The 22,728-nt window shown below is 38.4% G+C and overlaps 1 protein-coding gene and 1 long non-coding RNA gene across 7 annotated transcripts in view; both read right to left on the minus strand.

Annotated features, from left to right (window-relative positions):
* BBS9 (Bardet-Biedl syndrome 9) overlaps positions 1–22,728 on the minus strand; it is a 465,907-nt gene that overhangs the window by 403,050 nt on the left and 40,129 nt on the right. The gene's annotated exons all lie outside the window — the stretch shown is intronic.
* LOC132659687 (uncharacterized) lies at positions 6,162–9,005 on the minus strand. Its single transcript, XR_009600410.1, has 2 exons — positions 7,358–9,005; positions 6,162–6,509 (listed from the first exon to the last, which is right to left on the minus strand). It is a non-coding gene; the product is annotated as an uncharacterized LOC132659687 (long non-coding RNA).

Below are 22,728 nucleotides of genomic sequence, written 5' to 3' on the forward strand. Positions count from 1 at the left end.
GGACACCTCTATCAGTAATCCTTCATTTTCATTCTACTTCATTAGAGTCATCTGCCACAAACTGTCTCCTACTGGGACCTTAACTAACACAGTATTTAAGATATATGGGGACTAGCTTGTTCACATACCTGATGAACACACGGATGACTTCGCTTTGTGGAAAAAAAGAAAACAGAAATACATGGCATGCAGTGGAATCACAATTATTCAAATTAACATTGGTGCAGTGTGTGACAGAGTACCAGTAGAAGACAAGGCTTTGAGAAATAAGTGGCTATCGTACTGGACTGTTCAATGACAGTGGTAATTACAAAGACTGCTGAATGAGCCACCTGCTCTGCTCTGCTTGCTGCTGCTGCTAAGGCACTTCAGTCGTGTCCAACTCTGTGCGATGCCATAGACAGCAGCCCACCAGGCTCCCCCGTCCCTGGGATTCTCCAGGCAAGAACACTGGAGTGAGTTGCTAGTTCCTTCTCCAATGCATGAAAGTAAAAAGTGAAAGTGAAGTCGCTCAGTCAAGTCCGACTCTTAGCAACCCCATGGACTGCAGCCCACCAGGCTCCTTCATCCATGGGATTTTCCAGGCAAGAGTACTGGAGTGGGGTGCCATTGCCTTCTCTGCTGCTCTGCTTAAGCACTTACAAAATATAAAAGCTTGGGATGTTAAGCCCTCAAATCAAAGTACAAGTGGAAGACCCAAAAGCTTCTATGATGACCACGTAACAGGATTGACACTGCACAAAGAAAAAGGAAATACAGACCTTCCAGGGTTCGTTAATGCTCCAGAATGCCAAATACCACATTATCCACTAGTCAAAATGGGGCTTACAAAATTCCAGTTATATATGAAGTCTTGAAATAGGAAACTGGAACTGGGGATTGTTCACATCTCTAAAAAACACTGGGTTACAATGTACTTATAGTAGATTATGGATTAACACAGTGTTCACCTCATCCCTGCTCCAGAAACTGTATTAGAATAATCCCAAACAACTACCAAAATTAAGAACACCCTTAATCTCTGAGCAAAACCAACCCTATCAGTAGCCATGAAAATGAAATTGTAGGAAACTAAGAGACAGACCTGTCAAAGGTTTACATTCCCTCTATATTCCCCATTCATTATTATGCCAAGTACTCAGATATTACTTGCCCTGCTGCCAACCATGTGTGTGAAGGTAGGATTACTCAACTGTCTGAACATTCACAGGGTCCCAGAGGTGAAATAACTCATTCAACCATGGGGGCAGACAATAAAGCTTTTTGCCCATGACTTACAGCCAAGATTCTGCAATCATGACCTGGCAACCATTCTCACCCTCTTTATTATTATTTCACTCAAGGAAGAAATTAAAAGCCTGTGGAGACAAGCACTCAGATTTTCTTTTAACTGACTAGTGACTCTAAAGACAAGTTTCTCCCCAATATTTTATAGAAGCATTATGACAGCAAGTATGATTCCCCTTTCAAGATACTCAGCTAAAGACTCTTATGTCTCCTTCTCTAAAAACAACAAGAACAACAAACCATACCAAACAACAGTCACAGGCTTTTAAAATAAACAGACATCAACTCCTTCAAAGAAATCAGAACAACAGTAAGCCTAACCATAATCTGTGAAGACAGAAAGTGAACAAAGAAAAGGTAAACAGTACTGAAGAGAAGAGGAAGGTCAGATCTAAATTCCTAGAGAATACATTCAGTTAGTTAGTTAGTTCAGTCGCTCAGTCGTGTCCGGCTCTTTGCGACCCCCTGAATCACAGCACGCCAGGCTTCCCTGTCCATCACCAACTCCCAGAGTTCACTCAGATTCACGTCCATCGAGTCAGTGATGCCATCCAGCCATCTCATCCTGGGTCGTCCCCTTCTCCTCCTGCCCCCAATCCCTCCCAGCATCACAGTCTTTTCCAATGAGTCAACTCTTTGCATGAGGTGGCCAAAGTACTAGAGTTTCAGCTTTAGCATCATTCCTTCCAAAGAAATCCCAGGGCTGATCTCCTTCAGAATGGACTGGTTGGATCTCCTTGCAGTCCAAGGGACTCTCAAGAGTCTTCTCCAACACCACAGTTCAAATGCATCAATTCTTCGGCACTCAGCCTTCTTCACAGTCCAACTCTCACTCATGCTCTAAAATTCTGAAAAGCACCAGCTACCACAGAAAGTGGGATGAGGTGGGATCTAAAGATAACAGTAATATTTTAAAGTCTGTGTAAGCAATAGTTAGGTACCCAGACCCCCACAGGATACAGAAAGTATAATCTCTGGAGAAGTTGAACTAAGCAAGTGACTCCAGATTGGAGGCACATCAGGTATAAAATAGTGATAGCATGGGAATAGGCAATCACTGGAAAAATATGTAGATGGGAAAAAAAAATGTCTGCATTCTGGATAATCAACCCTCTAAATCTCCTCCCCACTGAGGTCCAGAATACATGGGACTAGCTCATTCTCTCCCATACAGAGGTTAAAGAAACCTTTAAAGACAGAAAACCCTCAGAAGAAAAGATGTACATCTACAGATGGGGTGAGTCCCCAGTGAAACAGCGAAGTAGTCCCTAACTGTCCTAAGATGAAGCCCACCAGCTGACAAGCCCTGGCTCCTGACCCTAAGGACACACAGTCTGCAGTCAGTCTTTATTGCTTGACTGTTCAATATACATGAGTAGCCAACAGGCACAGCAAAAGATGCTCAAAATCACTAGCCATCAGAAAAACGCAGATCAAAACCAAAATGAGATACTACCATACACCCACTACAGTTGCTAAAATCAAAAAGATAAATAACAAAACAACATGTTGGCAAGGATATGGAGAATCTCATCTCATTATTGAGCGATAAGGAGTTAGCCCTAAGAAAAAATAAAGGTAGAAATGAAGCATATTGGAGAGTAGAAGGAAGTGGGGAACTGATGTCTTCATAAGTTTGTACTATTTAACATTTTATCTTTATCAAATTAATTGCACACAGTTCAAAGTTATTTTGAATGTTTCTGTCATCTTGCAAGGTTTAAAGTAAATGGTCTACAAGGATGTGAAAGACGTATGATGAGAACTATAAAACACTAATAAAGAAAATTGAGATGATTCAAAGACAGAGAAAGATATCCCATACTCTTGGATTGGAAGAATTCATATCATTAAAATGGCCATACTACCCAAAGCAATCTTCACATTTAATGCAATCCCTATCAAGGTGCTGCTAGTGGTAAAGAACCTGCCTGCCAATGCAGGAGACCTAAGAGGCGTGGGTTCAATCCCTGGGTCAGGAAATTCCCCTGGAAGAGGGCATGTCAACCTACACCAGTATTCTTGCTGAAGAATCCCATGGACAGAGGGACCTCATGGGCTACGGTCCATAGGGTGGCAAAGAGTCCAACATGACTGAAGCAACTTAGCATGCACGCACTATCAATTTACCCTCGCCATTTTTCACTGAATTGGGACAAATAATCCTAAAATTTACATGGAACCATAAAAGACCTAGAACTGCCAAAGTAAAGCTGGAGACATAACCCTCCAGACTTTAGACAATACTATAAAGTGTGGTGTTGGCAAAAAAATAGATACGTGGATCAATGGAACAGAATAGAGAACCCAGAAATAAACCCCCACATCTATGATCACAATCTTTGACAAAGGAAGCAAGAATATACAATTAAGAAAAAGAAATCTCTTAAGCAAGTGGTGCTGGGAAAACTAAAGAGGCACGTATAAATCAATGAAGTTTGAACACACCCTCACATCATACACAGAAATAAGCTCAAAATGGCTTGAAGATTTAAATTTAAGACATGACACCATAAAACTCCTAAAAGAGAACGCAGGCAAAATATTCTCTACATAAATTGTACCGATGTTTTCTTAGGTCTCTCTCCCAAGGCAATAGAAATACAAGAAAAAGTAAACAAATGGGACCTAATCAAACTTAAAAGCTTTGGCACAACAAACTGAAAGTGAAGTCGCTCAGTCGTGTCGGACTCTGCGACCCCATGGACTGTAGCCTATCAGGCTCCTCTGTCCATGGGATTTTCCGGGCAAGAGTGCTGGAGTGGGGTGCCGTTTCCTTCTCCAGGGGATCTTCCTGACCCGGGAAAGGAACCCGGGTCTCCCGCGCATTGCAGGCAGACACTTTACCATGGCAGCCATCAGGGAAGCCCTTTGCACAACAAAGGAAACAAAACAAAACAAAAAGACAACCAATGGGAGAAAATATTTGCAAATGATGCAACCAACAAGGGCTTAACTTACAAAATACACAAACAACTCATACTACTCAGTAACAACAACAACAAATCCAATCCAAAAATGGGCAGAAGACCTAAACAGACATTTCTCCAAAGACATACAGATGGCCAATAGGCACTAAACCACTTTACTGCAGCCCTGAAAACAAGACACTGTAAATCAACTCTACTGCAACTTTTAAAAAAAATTAAAAAGAAGCGCTTTTGGTTGGAAACCAAAAAGAGTAAAATATGATACAAATAAACTTATTTACGAAACAGAAACATTTACGAAACAGGAACAGGCTCACAGACATAGAAAACAGACCCATGGTTACCAAAGAGAAAAGGCGGCGGGGGGGGGGGGGGGGGGGGGGGGGGGGGGATAAACAGCAGTGTAGGATTAGCAGATGCAAACTACTATATACAAAATAAACCACAGGTCCTATAGTATAGAAACAGGAAACTATATTCAATATTCTATAATAAATCATAATGGAAAAGACAATGGATATATATGTATAACTGAATCACTCTGCGGTATCCCAGAAACCAGCACAACATTGTAAATCAACTATACTTCAATTTTTTAAATTGTTAAATGATTTATTTTTAAAGATGTAATAAAATATTTTGCTAGCACACTTCTAACACCTCTCTCCTAAGCTTAGGAGCTTCATCTCTAATCTTCTAACAGCCCTGCAGTGGATCATGCCATATTAAAAGGTACCATTAAATTTCCCCACCTCAATTTAAGATAGTACACAAATGTACATAGTGAGCAATTTTCAAGTGGGAGAGGTGAATGGATATAATATTTTTTAAAAACAGATTGAAAAGCCAGAAAAAGTAGAAGACTGACTTTTACACTTCTTCTAGCTTACTTCAGTAACTGTGTGATAAATACAAAAACTCAACTATTCTATAAGAAGCACTATATAAATCCTAAAATTCCACCATAATATATTAGCCTTTAAAAGCCAGAAAAACACAGCTATTGCCAGTTAATCTCAAAACTGAGGAAAATTTACAAGAAATATGGTTCAGGCATATTAGAGGTCCCTAATACTAGTGTCCTCATTAACTGAAAAAACTATTAGGCCCAGTGCCTACTAACTGTACCATTTGTTACACTTACACTTATTCTAATATAATTAATACACACTGATTCCCCAACAGATACTCTATTCTACATACTGACATCAAAACAATATGGTTTTCAGGAAGTTGGGCAAGAAAAGCAAAGAAACAGTAAGGGATGAATGATGGAGCCAATTTCCCAAGTTTCAATAGAATTTGTCACCATCTTTCAAAAAGAAAAGGACCATTGATTGTGTTCCCAAATTATATTATGTGTCAATCAATTCAAGAACAGCCTACTACTGCTGAGGAAACCACAGAATAACAGGATTTTGAATAATTTTTCATTGAAAGGCAAAAGTTAAACATCATATTCTTAAGAGAACTAGCAACAGTAGACATATTAATAGTGCTAGGCACTGTTCCTAATATATCAGGACCCACAATAAAACCACTGCTAAAGTCTAGAAATGGTCATAAGAAATCTTTCAACCTTATAGCATAAAAGTCAGTTGATAATTTCTTTGTCTAACACCTAATAAAACTCATTCTTCCAAAATTGTGGAAAAGCTAAGCACAGTCCTTCCTTATTATAAAGTTTCCTGTTACAAAGTTGCACGGTTTACACATATGTTACACTTTATTATTTTAAAAAAAAGTCCTCCTTATAACACCCTCTTTGTTGCAATATTCAACATACTTTACCTCCAGGCTAGATATATAATGAAAGCAAAATGAATTCAGACAGATTGCTGAAGGGAAAAAAGCCAGTTTCTTTTTAGTAGTCTTTCTAAAGCCTTTTTTCTTTCCCTGTAGCTTTTCATCATCTCAACATTTTGTTCTTGCTGAACATTTTCCTTTTCTTTTTACATATTTCCTTTAGTAAATGAGAGATGATAGATTGTTAAAACCAGTTTGTACTACCTTGGAAACAAGCACTTTTAATATCTAACTCCTGCCTTCCAAAACCTTGTACAAATTTCATCTTTAGGACAATGAACTGTGTAAGACTTAATCAGCTAGCTGCAAAAAGCCATATAAAATCTTAATTTTTTCCATTCACACATTTTTAAGTTCACAGTCCTCTACAATCATATTACTTTCCAAAATACATTTAGGAATATTTCTCAGTTGTTCATTTGAAAATGCTGCTTTTAAAGGGTCTTATTCACAAATTTCACTGTAAAAAAATTTGGTTTAAAAACCCTGATTATCCAAAAATCTGCAAGCAATAAATGCTGGAGAGGGTGTGGAGAAAAGGGAACCCTCCTACACTGTTGGTGGGAATGCAAACTAGTACAGCCACTATGGAGAACAGTGTGGAGATTCCTTAAAAATTGCAAATAGAACTACCTTATGACCCAGCAATCCCACTCCTGGGCATACACACCGAGGAAACCAGAATTGAAAGAGACACATGTACCCCAATGTTCATCGCAGCACTGTTTATAATAGCCAGGACGTGGAAACAACCTAGATGTCCATCAGCAGATGAATGGATAAGAAAGCTTTGGTACATATACACAATGGAGTATTACTCAGCAGTTAAAAAGAATTCATTTGAATCAGTTCTGATGAGATGGATGAAACTGGAGCCGATTATACAGAGTGAAGTAAGCCAGAAAGAAAAACACCAATACAGTATACTAACACATATATATGGAATTTAGGAAGATGGCAATGACGACCCTGTATGCAAGACAGGGAAAGAGACACAGATGTGTATAACGGACTTTTTGGACTCAGAGGGAGAGGGAGAGGGTGGGATGATTTGGGAGAATGACATTCTAACATGTATACTATCATGTGAATTGAATCGCCAGTCTATGTCTGACGCAGGATGCAGCATGCTTGGGGCTGGTGCATGGGGATGACCCAGAAAGATGTTATGGGAGGGAGGGGGGAGGGGGGTTCATGTTTGGGAATGCATGTAAGAATTAAAGATTTTAAAATGTAAAAAATTAAAAAAAAATAAATTAAAAAATAAAAAATAAAAAAAAAAAAAGAAAAAAAAAAAAAAAGGAAAAAAAAAAAAAAAATAAAAAAATAAAAACCCTGATTAGAGACTTCCCTGGTGGGCCAGTGGTTAAGAGTCTGCCTGCCAACGCAGGGGACGTGGTTTTGATCCCTGGTCTCAGAAGATCCCATATGCTGTGGGGCAACTAAGCCCGTGCCCTGCAACTACCGAAGCCCCTGAGCCTAGGGCCCGTGCTGTGCAACAGGAGAACCCACGGCAATGAGGAGCCAGGGCCCTGCAACTAGAGCACAGTGCCCACTCGCCGAAACTAGAGAAAGCCTGTGCCCAGCAAAGACCCAGAGCAGCCTGAAATAAACAATCCTAAAAGGCAAAAGCCCTGATTATTTTTAACTTAGGCAACAATATAGTCCAAATATTAATATAAGGTGAAGGACTTATTCTGATATGATAATCTTAATGATTTCTGATACTCTAAATTAGTCAGAAGTGACTTAAATTATGTACTACATGAAATACTGAAGGTACACCTTTTATATTATTTAATGTTTGAGAAGTAAACACATACAATACTACTCTTGCACATAAAGCATGCTTACTAATATTATAACTCAATCTTGAATGTCTTTTTAAAATTTAATCACAAAAAGACTGGAGAAAATTGTGGTAGTATAATTTTAAAAATCATCGTATATTTGTCTGACATTTATTTTTGTACTGTCCACATGAAGAATTATAAAAGAATGCTCATGGCAGCTTTATTCATTTCAGTCAAAAACTGGAAACCACCCAAATGTCCATCAAAAAGATAATCTACTTAAAATTTATTTTATATGTATAACCTCTAAACAGAGTACTACTAATGCACTTTGAAAATACTTTTAACAGAGTCATAGTCAACTATTTGTTTTTCATATTAAGCATTAACATATATCTCTACCTTGTGCTTTAGAATTTAAATCTGTAAGCAAGAGTTTCCATGTAGAATGGAAAAGAGTTAATGAATCAACTTAATTCAAGAGAGACTCAGGGGTGGGGAACATGGTTCATTTCCCATGACAATGTGTTTTGTAGACAAATGTTGTAAACTGTTGGAACCCTCTATATCACTGTGACATCTGAATAAAGTAGTTTTTTGGTAATCATTTTCCTTCCCAATTAGGTAAAATAATTTAATAGCTTAGTTATTTCACTCTTAAGAAGGGGACCATGATGAACCATATATAGAATCAAAAATGGCTGTCAAATCCTATCAAGATTACCATATTTAACCATTCTCTCGTCAAAGGCAGTCCTGACCACAGACATTCCCATAACACTTTTCCAGCCTTGGCATTCGGCCACCGTGAAAGAACGTTTGTTTTTTTTTAAACAACACCAAAACACTTCAAATACTCTTTTCGACCTTTCCCCCCTTAGTCATAGTAGGCAAGGAGGCATTTAACCACTAAATTTCTATAGCGTATATATGGAGGGAATCAGAATTCACCTTTCAGGGAAAGTAACAACTTTATAAATAATCGTGTAAAAAATGAAATTGCAGACTACAGGGAACTCTCTTTATAACATTCCCCCAGGAACTAAAGGTTTTATAAAACATAATACACAGGAAAAAGCTATTTGAAAGCAACATTGTTTTATGGGTCTTGGACCAGGGATTTTATAAATGAATACTATATATATAAGAAAAGTCAGCACAGGATGAAAATCAATCCTGTCATCCCCTTGATCTTCCGACTTCACTGTGGATCCATAAAGGATCTTAAGAACAAACGAGGGAAGTACTTCAACATTATAAAACACCTATACGTTAATGCTTAAGCAAGGAGTAGGAGTCAGCAGAGCACAGGGATTCTTCCACAGCATGATGCTCCAACATTTCAACCAAATCTGCTAGAAAATAGGAGCCATGTGGTTCACTAGTGAGACAAGAGTTATCAAAACATTATCCTTTGATTTCTTTCTTACAAGGAAAATAGCATTAATCTTCTATTAGCACTAACATCCCTGCACACAAAAAAAAGCAAGGTTGTGTTCTGGATGCTCATTCACCCCACTTGAGCATATTGGTTCACTCTCTGGATGGCAATCAAAGAATTCAGATGGCTTCGGAAAGCACAGCCTCTCAGCAACCGCATGTGGCCACTCATACGTTTCCTTGGCAGACAAGAAAAAGGCTCCAGTTTAGACAATTATAAGTTATTATTTGAAGGCTGAGGATCTGATTATTGCGGGTTGCCTCAAAATGAGGCAAAGGTGACTTGACTTATTCTTCAATTCACTATTTTCTTTGGCAGGCTTTTTATTCCAAAGAATTCATGAATTTTTATTTATGTGACAATATAATCCCATACAAGCTTACAGAAGTCATTTTACGATTTAAAAAATATTCCACCATACTCATATATATTATTAGTAAAATCTGTTCGCCTCCTTTACTGACAACTATATTCCCAAACATATTGAGCCTTTTATATACGTAGTACTTTCTTTTCATTTCAGTCACAAACGCAGGACTACTGTGTTGTCAGACATTTATAACCCATACCCTGCCCATATTATATCTACACTCTGACGTCAACCCTCCATTGATCAAAATTCTATTTTTTTTGAAGTTCCATTTGACTGAAAAAATCAAAGCAAAATTTTAAAACTGGAAGAATTAAAGGCAAATGAGCTTTTACAAGGCACAAAAAGAGATCAAAGGATTAAAGACAAGAAATGTCTTTTACACTAAATATTAAATAATTTAGATAATTTGAAAACTAAAAACTTTTTGATCTGTGAACACTATCACAAATACTCAAATAATTTTGAATATCACATTTCATGCTGGGAAACATTAATAACAAAAGGATGACTTAAGGATAGAAAAACAACTCCAAGATGATGAAAAAACTGGTTGGTTATTCCTACTGGGAAGCTTGTGTTGTATAAGTGTTACCTCACTGGCATATTGAGAAATAATTTAGCAAAGGTGAACCCAGGAAGTCTAAGTAATCACCTCCAGTGTTACCACTGTGGTGGGTAACTACCATGACCCATGCGTTGCAGTAGATATTCAACACGTGTTTGTTACAGAAGAAAACAAAACTCAGAAGTTGGCTAGAATGAGGACACCAGGCTAACATTTGTTTCTGAAAAATAAACTTGAAAGCCTGCTGTGCATGACATTGGCCCTGCTCAGTTACCTGGCTATTTAGGTTTATTCACCCAAAAAATACTTATTTAGATGTGCCAAGGACTATGCAGGACATGAGATACACAATGATGAACAAAAGACATGGTCTGTGCCCTCATTAGGCTGACAGAAGAGCTTCCCTCTCCTATCTCTCTCACAGTTCACATAAATCCTCTCTCTAAATAGGAAGGTAATTAAATAACAGGTAATGTATTAGAAATAACCAGGCTTTAGAATCCGATAGCTCTGGATTCAAAGGCCTCCTATGATTTACAGCAAGACACTTATGGTCTGTGAGCTTGTTTCCCAATCTGGGAAGTGGTAATTAAGTTACCTATTTTACAGGGTTATATGCAATAACACAACATAGAGAAGATAATAATAATAACTTTCTCCATACAGTCTTCTCTATAGATAAGTAAAACATCAAGGGAGAGATCTAAGCATAAAACAAATAGAATAAATTGACAGGAAAGGAATGTTTGACCACAATGAAACACATACATACAACACACAATTGAAAAGCCAAGGACAACCTGGAAAAAAGACGTTCACATCAAGTACAAAGAAATTAATCCATACTAAATAAATAGCTCAAATAATAGAAATAGAAGATCCTCTATTCAGAATCATCCAAACAACTCAACTGTTGAATCCACAAGAATTTTTAGGATAAACATCCATTCTTCAAATCTGGCAGGCTGGGGACTACTTTAAAAAAATCCTTTCAAAAATGTAGCATTGTGGACTAAACAAAAATATAAATACCTAAATGATTTTTTTTTTAAAAAGTATAGTAAACATACACCAGCAGCAGTGGAACAAAAGAAATGTAAAATGGTGCCCATCAAGAAATGCAGATGTTTCTGAGAATTTTCGGGGCTAGACGTCATGCATTTTGTGAAGGTGCTAAATCCAAACTCCTCATAAGAAGGAGGGGTGGTGAGGTTGCAAACAACAAAATTCTGAAAACCTTACTAAGGCTCCCAAATTTAGGGAAAGACAGATGCAGAAGGGGTGTAGACAGCCCAGAGAAATGGAAATGCCCAGAATAACAAAAGCTCTACCTTTACCACATCCCCTTTCTACCAGACAAGAAAAACAAATTTTACCGTGTTGGTGTTTTTCTGCCAAAAGAAAAATAGCAGTAAAGGCCATAGACCATAAAAATATCAGTCACACTAAATATTTCCAACAATGATGAGTATAGAGAGGGGAAGATGGGCTAGAGAGGCCTCACACATACCCAACAGGGGCCAGAGGAAAGATGGGGGATGGGAAAGAGGGGGAGTGAGGGAGGAAGTCAGCACAGGGAAAATGCAAAGCCTGAGGATACCCAGCTTCGAAGATAACAAGTTACAGACCATCCAGGTGGAGTAAAAAGTGATTCAAGATAATTAACAAAACCATAAAAGACAGGGCTGAGGCCAGATGGTCCAGTGACACTGCCACAGCCACAGATGCCCACTGAGCCACATCTAGCCCTCAAAATAGTGTGCCCAAAAGGAAAACAAATTCATCTCTGGTTGGGAGGGAGTAGAGGCAAGGAAAATTCACCAGTACCATAAAAAAGCGAACTGACCCAGAGTTAACTCAGCTATACTTGAGCAAGATAAAAGGAGACTGCCCTGGCAATTCCACAAATGCACTACCAAAAAAAGGCAGGGAGAGAGGAAAAGGGGAAGATGACATATGAAAGACAGATGAAGACAACAGAACTGAGAATCAGCAGAGGGCACCATCAGAAGTGCCACCACCCGTGCTCCCCATCAGTCCCAGAGTAGTGATACGGGATAGTCCTCATCCACCTGCAGACACTGCTACTAAAGACCCTGAGCCGTGACTGGACACACCCTCTGTGCACCTCAAAAGGGCTTTCCCAGGATATAAAGGGTTCAGTTCAGTCAGTTCAGTCGCTCAGTCGTGAATGACTCTTTACGACCCCATGAATTGCAGCACGCCAAGCTTCCCTGTCCATCACCAACTCCTGGAGTCCACTCAGACTCTAGTCCATCGAGTCTGTGATGCCATCCAGCCATCTCATCCTCTGTCATCCCCTTCTCCTCCTGCCCCCAATCCCTCCCAGCATCAAAGTCTTTTCCAATGAGTCAACTCTTCACATGAGGTGGCCAAAGTACTGGAGTTTCAGCTTTAGCATCATTCCTTCCAAAGAAATCCCAGGACTGATCTCCTTTAGAATGGACTGGTTGGATCTCCTTGCAGTCCAAGGGACTCTCAAGAGTCTTCTCCAACACCACAGTTCAAACGCATCAATTCTTCGGCAATCAGCTTTCTTCACAGTCCAACTCTCACATCTACACATGACCAGAGAAAAAACCATAACCTTGACTAGACGGACCTTGGTCGGCAAAGTAATGTCTCTGCTTTGGAATATACTATCTAGGTTGGTCATAACTTTTCTTCCAACGAGTAATTTCATGGCTGCAATCACCATCTGCAGTGATTTTGGAGCCCCCCAAAAATAAAGTCTGACACTGTTTCCACTGTTTCCCCATCTATTTCCCATGGAGTGATGGGACCAGATGCCATGATCTTCATTTTCTGAATTGTGAGCTTTAAGCCAACTTTTTCACTCTCCACTTTCACTTTCATCAAGAGGCTCTTTAGTTCTTCTTTGCTTTCTGCCATAAGGGTGGTGTCATCTGCATATCTGAGGTTATTGATATTTCTCCTGGAAATCTTGATTCCAGCTTGTGTTTCTTCCAGTCTAGCATTTCTCATGATGTACTCTGCATATAAATTAAATAAGCAGGGTGACAATATATAGCCTTGATGTACTCCTTTTCCTATTTGGAACCAGCCTGTTGTTCCATGTTCAGTTCTAATTGCTGCTTCCTGACCTGCATATAGGTTTCTCAAGAGGCAGGTCAGGTGGTCTGGTATTCCCATCTCTTTCACAATTTTCCACAATTTCTTGTGATCCACACAGTCAAAGGCTTTGGCATAGTCAATAAAGCAGAAATAGATGTTTTCTGGAACTCTCTTGCTTTTTCCATGATCCAGCAGATGTTGGCAATTTGATCTCTGGTTCCTCTGCCTTTTCTAAAACCAGCTTGAACATCAGGAAGTTCACGGTTCACGTATTGCTGAAGCCTGGCTTGGAGAATTTTGAGCATTACTTTACTAGCATGTGAGATGAGCGCAATTGTGCGGTAGTTTGAGCATTCTTTGGCATTACCTTTCTTTGGGATTGGAATGAAAACTGACCTTTTCCAGTCCTGTGGCCACTGCTGAGTTATCCAAATTTGCTGGCATATTGAGTACAGCACTTTCACAGCATTATCTTTCAGGATTTGAAACAGCTCAACTGGAATTCCATCACCTCCACTAGCTTTGTTCATAGCGATGCTTTTCCAAGGCCCACCTAACTTCACATTCCAGGATGTCTGGCTCTAGATTAGTGATCACACCATAGTGATTATCTGGGTCATGAAGATCTTTTTTGTACTGTTCTTCTGTGTATTCTTGCCACCTCTTCTTAATATCTTCTGCTTCTGTTAGGTCCAGATCATTTCTGTCCTTTATCGAGCCCATCTTTGCATGAAATGTTCCCTTGGTATCTCTAATTTTCTTGAAGAGATCTCTAGTCTTTCCCATTCTGTTCTTTTCCTCTATTTCTTTGCAAGACAGGTGGGTCATGGTGGAGAGGTCTGACAGAATGTGGTCCACTGGAGAAGGGAATGGCAAACCACTTCAGTATTCTTACCTTGAGAACCCATGAACAGTATGAAAAGGCAAAATGATAGGATATTGAACGAGGAACTCCCCAGGTCAGTAGGCGCCCAATATGCTACTGGAGATCAGTGGAGAAATAACTCCAGAAAGAATGAAGGGATGGAGCCAAAGCAAAAACAATACCCAGCTGTGGATGTGACTGGTGATAGAAGCAAGGTCTGATGCTATAAAGAGCAATATTGCATAGGAACCTGGAATGTCAGGTCCATGAATCAAGGCAAATTGGAAGTGGTCAAACAAGAGATGGCAAGAGAGAATGTCGACATTCTAGGAATTAACGAACTAAAATGGACTGGAATGGGTGAATTTAACTCAGATGACCATTATATCTACTACTGCAGGCAGGAATCCCTCAGAAGAAAGGGAGTAGCCATCATGGTCAACAAAAGAGTCCAAAATGCAGTACTTGGATGCAATCTCAAAACGACAGAATGATCTCTGTTCATCTCCAAGGCAAACCATTCAATATCACAGTTATCCAAGTCTGTGCCCCAACCAGTAACGCTGAAGAAACTGAAGTTGAACAGTTTTATGAAGACCTACAAGACCTTTTAGAAGTAACACACAAAAAAGATGTCCTTTTCATTATAGAGGACTGGAATGCAAAAGTAGGAAGTCAAGAAACACCTGGAGTAACAGGCAAATTTGGCCTTGGAATACGGAATGAAGCAGAGCAAAGACTAATAGAGTTTTGCCAAGAAAATGCACTGGTCATAGCAAACACCCTCTTCCAACAACACAAGAGAAGATTACACACGGATATCACCAGATGGTCAACACCGAAATCAGATTGATTATATTCTATGCAGCCAAAGATGGAGAAGCTCTATACAGTCAACAAAAACAAGACCAGGAGCTGACTGTGGCTCAGATCATGAACTCCTTATTACCAAATTCAGACTCAAATTGAAGAAAGTAGGGAAAACCGCTAGACCATTCAGGTATGATCTAAATCAAATCCATTATGATTATACAGTGGAAGTGAGAAATAGATTTAAGGGCCTAGATCTGATAGACAGAGTGCCTGATGAACTATGGAATGAGGTTCGTGACATTGTACAGGACACAGGGATCAAGACCATCCCCATGGAAAAGAAATGCAAAAAAGCAAAATGGCTGTCTGGGGAGGCCTTACAAATAGCTGTGAAAAGAGAGGCGAAAAGCAAAGGAGAAAAGGAAAGATATAAGCATCCGAATGCAGAGTTCCAGAGAATAGCAAGAAGAGATAAGAAAGCCTTCTTCAGCGACCAATGCAAAGAAATAGAGGAAAAGAACAGAATGGGAAAGACTAGAGATCTCTTCAAGAAAATTAGAGATACCAAGGGAACATTTCATGCAAAGATGGGCTCGATAAAGGACAGAAATGGTCTGGACCTAACAGAAGCAGAAGATATTAAGAAGAGGTGGCAAGAATATAAAGGGTGCATAGATTCAAATCAATGTGGGAAACTTATCTGCATTGGAAAAGATCCTGACGCTGGGGAAGATTGAAGGCAGGAGGAGAAGGGGACAACAGAGGACAAGATGGTTGGATGGCATCACCAACTCAATGGACGTGAGTTTCAGCAAGCTCCAAGAGATGGTGACGCACAAGAAACCCTGGCATGCTGCAGTCCATCGGACACAACTGAGTGACTGAACAACAATAACAAAACGGGAAGGCATGCTACATTGTTTACACCCTCACGGCAGGCTGACAGTGAACTCAGAGCCCATTTGTAAAAGGAAAACTGACCATAAGTAACAAGTAACTCTGACCCAAATGTAACCACATTCCTTTGGTGACAATGACAATTTCAAGATGCCCAACCCCAGCCACAGAATTGGAAAGAGAGCTGTGCTGAGCTATCTGGAGGAAAGCAGGCACGTTTTCACATGGACTAGAATCTGAGAAGTAAGATTTAGAGCTGCTATAGCCATCTTGTTACCAGGGGAAATAGGTTGTCCAAGGGAACAAAAGCAAGAGATGAGAAGAGTGAAACCAGATCTGATCACATTGAAGGCCCAGATGATGAAAGCCAGTAAATTTCTTACTCCTGCTTAAGCCAGCTGTCAACTGCAATCAAAAGAATTCTCAGTTGTACCAAAGGCAAGATTGGAAAGAAAAAAGAAGCACACCCAATGGAAAAGCAGAACTGTGGCCTATCCAGAAATTGGGAAGTTGTGGGTTTTGATAGTAATATTTATTTAAATCTTGAGCTGACTGTTACAAGGTAAACTCCAAATATACATAGCCCCCTGAAAAACAAAAATTTATGATCAAGAAAATTAATTTTAAAAATTAGAGCAGACTACTGTGTTGTTTTTAAATCTAAGAGATACAAATATCAGATCATTTCTGCTGTACATATGAGACTAATATAATGTATGTCAATTATCTTAAATTTTTTAAAATTCATTTTAAAAGTAGACTTCACATATACACAATGGAGTATTACTCAGCCATTAAAAGGAATACATTTGAATCAGTTCTAATGCGGTGGATGAAACTGGAGCCTATTATACAGGGTGAAGCAAGCTAGAAAGAAAAATACCAATACAGTATACTAACACATATATATGGAATTTAGAAAGATGGTAATGATAACCCTGTATGTGAGACAGCAAAAGAGACACAGATGTATAGAACAGTCTTTTGGATTCTGTGGGAGAGGGAGAGGGTGGGATGATTTGGGAGAATGGCACTGAAGCATGTATAATATCATATAAGAATCGCCAGTCCAGGTTCGATGCAGGATACAGGATGCTTGGGGCTGGTGCACTGGGATGACCCAGAGGGATGGTATGGGGAGGGAAGAGGGAGGGGGTTTCAGGATGGGGAATACGTGTACACCCATGGTAGATTCATGTTGATGTATGGCAAAACCAATACAATATTGTAAAGTAATTAGCCTCCAATTAAAATAAATAAATTTAAATTAAAAAATAAAATTTTTCTTGCAATGAAAAAAAATAAATAAATAAAAGTAGATTTCATGTTCATTGTTCTTACAATAATAAAAGTATAGATAGATACAAAGAGTAAATAAATAGAAGATAAATACAAAAAAAATGAGAGCAAAGAAGCAAAAATGTTGGAGAAGATTAAAAATTGAAGAAAGAACCAGATGGTGGTTATAGTCACTACTGAAGTATTAAAAAGCCTTTTTTAAAATAAACCACAAGTCATTATGAAGAGATGGCAATAATTCAAAGTGACTAAAAAGCACAAGTTTATATGATGGGGCAAGGTTTTAAGGAACAAAGCTGACCCATCATAATCCAGGGTAATTTTTCAAACAAAAATGTGTTCAAGTTAAATCTTTCAACAAAATATCATAGAAGTCATTTTGTTCATCAGATCATGATTGCATTTTGTATCCTCAGAGATATCATAATCTTTCTATTCTGAGAAACTTGCATGAGTGGATGGACAAACACCCAGAGAGAGAGATGATGCAGTTAACACCACACTTGCTCTAGCGCCTGAATTTCCCACACGTCTCTAACAAATCAACTCTTTCTTCCCACTGTCCTTGTCGCACATCTGAAAGATCCCTACACATTATAAAGTTTGTCAACTCGTCTCAGCCGTACAGGAAACATTTTTGGTAAGTGAGGATATAACTACAGGGTCTCTAAGTCACATTATGAGTAAAGGAAATTCTTGCAAACTTATCTTGATAGTAGCAAGATACATTACACAGACTATACAAAGTATCATATTTTACCAAGCTAAGTACACACAGTTGTTGACTTTAAAACAATAATGTTCTTTCATCACTCCACTACTGACTTTTTGTTAGTAAACATTAATGTTATCCTTTTCCAAATACTATTCTGAAATGGCAAGCTTATCTTAATTAGGTAAAGTACCAGGTCAACAACCATTGGAAGTTGTAGTGACACAATGAAACAAAAGCAGAGGGAAATTGGGCAGAAATATCACTTGTTCCTTTTTTCAAAAACAGCAGAGTTCAAATTACCAAACAAAATAAATAACATCAATTTTAGTAACATTTTTAAATCAATTCAAACCCAGCTTTCTAAAATTGATTTGATTTCCAAACTATATAATTTGATTGTTCATGCTTACGTCACTCACTACATTTTGCAAGCATTAACTTGTCAACAGTATAAAAAGTAAAGATTACCATTTTTTAATCAAATTTTTAATTAATTTTTTTTATTGAAGGATAATTACTTTACAGAATTTTGCTCTTTTCTGTCAAACCTCAACATGAATCAACCATAGGTATACATATATCCTCTCCCTTTTGAATCTCCTTCCCATCTCCCTCCTCAGCCTACCCCTCTAGGTTGATACAGAGTCCCTGTTTGAGTTTCCTGAAAAGATTACCATTTTTACCTTTTCATGCTGAAGCTGAAGCTCCAATATTCTAGCCACCTGATGCAAAGAGCTGACTCATTAGAAAAGACCCTGATGCTGGGAAAGACTGAAGGCAGGAGGAGAAGGGGACAACAGAGGAGGAGATGGTTGGATGGCATCACCAACTCAATGGACATGAGCAAACTCCAGGAGATGGTGAAGGACAGGGAAGCCTGGCGTGCTGCTGTCCATGGGGTCACAAAGAGTCGGACAGGACTGAGCGACTGAACAACAACAGCAATCATTTTTACAAAAACCCAGAGTCACAAGTTTCTTCAAAAAACAGCTTAGATTAAAATCAAACTATAAACATTTTAACTTCAAATACATCTTCCACACTCCTCTGGGGGGGAAAAATAAGCCAAATATAGCCACTAATATTGCACATTTCAATCATTTCCCCTCTAAAAAGTATAATATGAAAAGACTTCTAATTTATATTCTGGAATGGTAGGTAGTAGTTTGAATAATAGAAGCTATTAGGCAAATATTCTTCAAGTAGTTAAAACTAGATTTCCTATTTCTTTACCACTTCCTCCTCATGAACAGACACTGCAACACAGCTTGAGGTAAAAGCAAACCTTCCTGCATCAGTGAATGCTCCTTTGAGTTTCGACTGCAAGGAGATCCAACCAGTCCTGAAACTCTAATACTTTGGTCACCTGATGCGAAGAGCTGACTCGTTTGAAAAGACCCTGATGCTGGGAACGACTGAGGGCAGGAGGAGAAGGGGACAACAGAGGATGAGATGGTTGGATGGCGTCACCGACTCGACGGACATGGGTTTGGGTGGACTCCAGAAATTAGTGATGGACAGGGAGGCCTGGCATGCTGCGGTTCATGGGGTCACAGAGTCAGACACAACTGAGCGACTGGACTGAACTGAACTGATAAACAGTGTTTTTGAAAGATTTTCTTAACAAGCCAGCAAACAAAACAAACCAAAAAAAAAAAAAAGGCTAGAAAAAAACAATAATTACTCTGAAAAAGTGAAAGTGTTAGTTGTTCAGTCATGTCCAACTCTTTGCGATCCCATAGACTGTAAGCCTGCCAGCCTCCTCTGTCCATGGAATTCTCCAGGTAAGAATACTGGAGTGGGTAGCCATTCCCTTCTCCAGGGGATCTTCCCCACCCAGGGACTGAACTCCAGTCTCCTGCGTTACAGGCAGATTCTTTACTGTCTGAGCCACCAGGGAAGCCCAATTACTCTTTTACTAATTTCAAATAATATATTACCCTCTCCCCCATATATACCTGCTCTGATAAAAATTTTAAGAGGTACTTTTCTTATAAACCAAAGCATCAACCAAACAAAAAAGGAAATTGAGAAAGCAAATATCTGACCCAGAAATTACCCAACATGTTTTTCCATAATCTATGAAGAATCAAAGTTATATACCAACTTTAGTCAAACCAAATACACATCTTTCTGATAGCAAAGATGTTTCCCAAATTAGGAAGTAGTACTCACAGCCTAGATATCCCAGTTTAGTATTGTTAAAACCACAAGTTTCTAGAAGCAGAAAGCCTGGGTTGGAATCCCTGCTCTACCATTTACTAAGTATATCTTAAGTTACTCAACCTGTAAAGCACCTAGGACACTGCCTGGCAGGGAAAATAAGCACTTGGTAGATGCAGGACGACAGCAAACCTCTAGATCTCTGCAACTTGGCATTGGTCGGGAAACTGTCAGAAATTCAAACTCTGAGGTCCAGTTTCAGACTTACAGAGTTCAGACCTACAATTTCATCAAGATTCCATTATGATTCAGAAGCAAATCAAAATTTGAGCACAGCTAGAAGGCATTTTTAGATTTATAGATATTATCTATAATAATTTTTTTTAAGAACCACTCCATTGCTCTTTTGCAGCCTGAAGAAGGCTAGGTATTATTTGGGATAACAATTCCTCCCTTAATGATTTCTTACCATACCTTTGTATTCAGAGCCAACTAAAGCCTGCGGTTGTAGAGGACTGCCATCTAGTGGTAGCTCATTCTGCTAACACACATCAAATAAATTTCCCTGCTGTCTTCCAGTATTTTAAACACATTTGTTTGAAATGCTGCTAGGTTTTCTTTTTGCTTAACTGCTTTCTTGAGGACTACTAACACAATTACCTAACTTAATAATTCCACAAGAAGACATCTTAAATACAGAGTAAGATAAAAGACAAGAATTTTTAATTTCCTTTTTTAAACTTAGATCAAAAAAAGAAAAAGAACGAGTCTAGGGAAGTCTTCAGATTAAAACACTGACCCACTCTCTCCTGTAAAGGTGCACATTAGACACATATGAGCGACATCAGGCTCAGAAAATAGGCTTTCTTTTCTACTGAAGTGAGAGTGACTTTTACTCTCTTCTTTCTAAGTTCTATACTTTTTACAATTTATTTATATACTTTGCAGGGGTGCTTTTTTGAGGGAAAAAAAAGTATTTTTTTAACCTTCTAACTCAATAACTCCACTTCTACATTCAGTCCTAGGGAAATAATTAGAAACACAGACAAAGATTTATGTTCAAAGATGTTCACCACAGCAAACCAAACTTAATCTTAACAGCTTCACAATAACCTACTGAATCTATGAATCAAAACTTAATCATTCTCCTCCACTACTCATTTAGATCACTTATAATTTTTCTATATTATAAATAAATACATTTATAAATAAAAAGATGGGAGGGAGGACAGAAAGAAGGAGGAAATAATTATATAGAAGCTTGACCAGACTTTTTCACATTTTGGATCACTTCCTAATAACATTCCCATAAACCACCTATCAGCATTCAAGAACATTTTCACAGTTCTGAAGCCACAAGTTCTGTACATCAGCAGGATGCACGGACTGTGCTACCACCTCTCTAGCAGCAAGTTTTATCCCACGGATAATTTTTTTTAACAGTTTTACAATTAAGATACAATTTACTTACCACCTCTTAAAATTATACAACTCAATAGTTTTCAGTGTATTTATAGAGCTATGCAGCCATCACTAATTTAATTTGAGATCATTTCCTCACCCCCAAAGAAGAAACCTTGTAGCCATTAGCAGTAACTCCCCATCCCGCCTGCCACTCAGCCCAAATGGCTCATTTTTACTGATTTACCACTCCATTGCTTTTTTTAAGATATCTCAAAGATATTATGTGTTCCAAACCCATGAAACAGAATAACTGCTTCTCCTACTAAGATATCTCTCTGTTTCAAACTGGGAAATATTCTGTTTAACCATAGGAAAGTAAGAAACATCATAACTGTCTCATTTTTTCAAAAGGGATTTTTTAAATATAAGGCAGAATTTCAGAACTAAGAAGATATATAAGTACAAACTTAACTATTGTTTTCAAAACTAGTAACTCTAATTACTTTGAAAGTGCATCACTGAATCTAGCAAAAATGTCACACAGAAGCAAGGAATTTATTTAAAATTTTTTATTTTAATTAGGTTAACTTGGTCTGGTAATAAAACTAAAAGGACAGTGCAATCAATGTAGGATAACATTTGACATGTGATCCAAAGAACTGTCTTTTTAAAAATAAGTAGTTGTCTTATGGGTAAACCTATGGCTGATTCATGTTGATGTTTGGTAGAAATCAACACTATATTGTAAAGCAATCATCCTTCAATTAAGAGTTTTAAAAATTAAATAAATAATTGTCTTCATGCTACCAAAAAATAAAAACTTACTTTCATTTACCCAAAGCACTCTTTTCTCATGTAATATCTTTTGACTCCAGCTGTACAGAATTTAGCAATTTTTCTTTGCAGGGTTTCGTAGCAGAAAGAACATTGAAAATAGTTCATTAAACAAGGGAGACTTGGTCCCCTGATCATATCAGACAGTTTTTTAAAGAACAGCGGAAAGCTTAAGTTGGAAAGGGGATGCCTCACAGAAGTTAGCTTCTCATCAAATTTTCACTTTTTCTCGCCTCTTTTCACCTAACTCTAGGCATCTCCCATATTCTTCAAACATTCGTGTTACTCAAGTTACGCAACACTGCAATACAGCCACATGTTTTGTTTCATATCACTTTAATTACACAAAACACTTATTTATACATTGAAAGTGTGAAAATGAAAGTGTCAGTAGCTTAGTGGTATCTGACTCTTTGTGACCCGATAGACTGTAGCAGGTCAGGCTCC

Source organism: Ovis aries, chromosome 4 (assembly GCF_016772045.2).
Source record: "Ovis aries strain OAR_USU_Benz2616 breed Rambouillet chromosome 4, ARS-UI_Ramb_v3.0, whole genome shotgun sequence".
NCBI classification, from domain to species: Eukaryota; Metazoa; Chordata; class Mammalia; order Artiodactyla; family Bovidae; genus Ovis; species Ovis aries.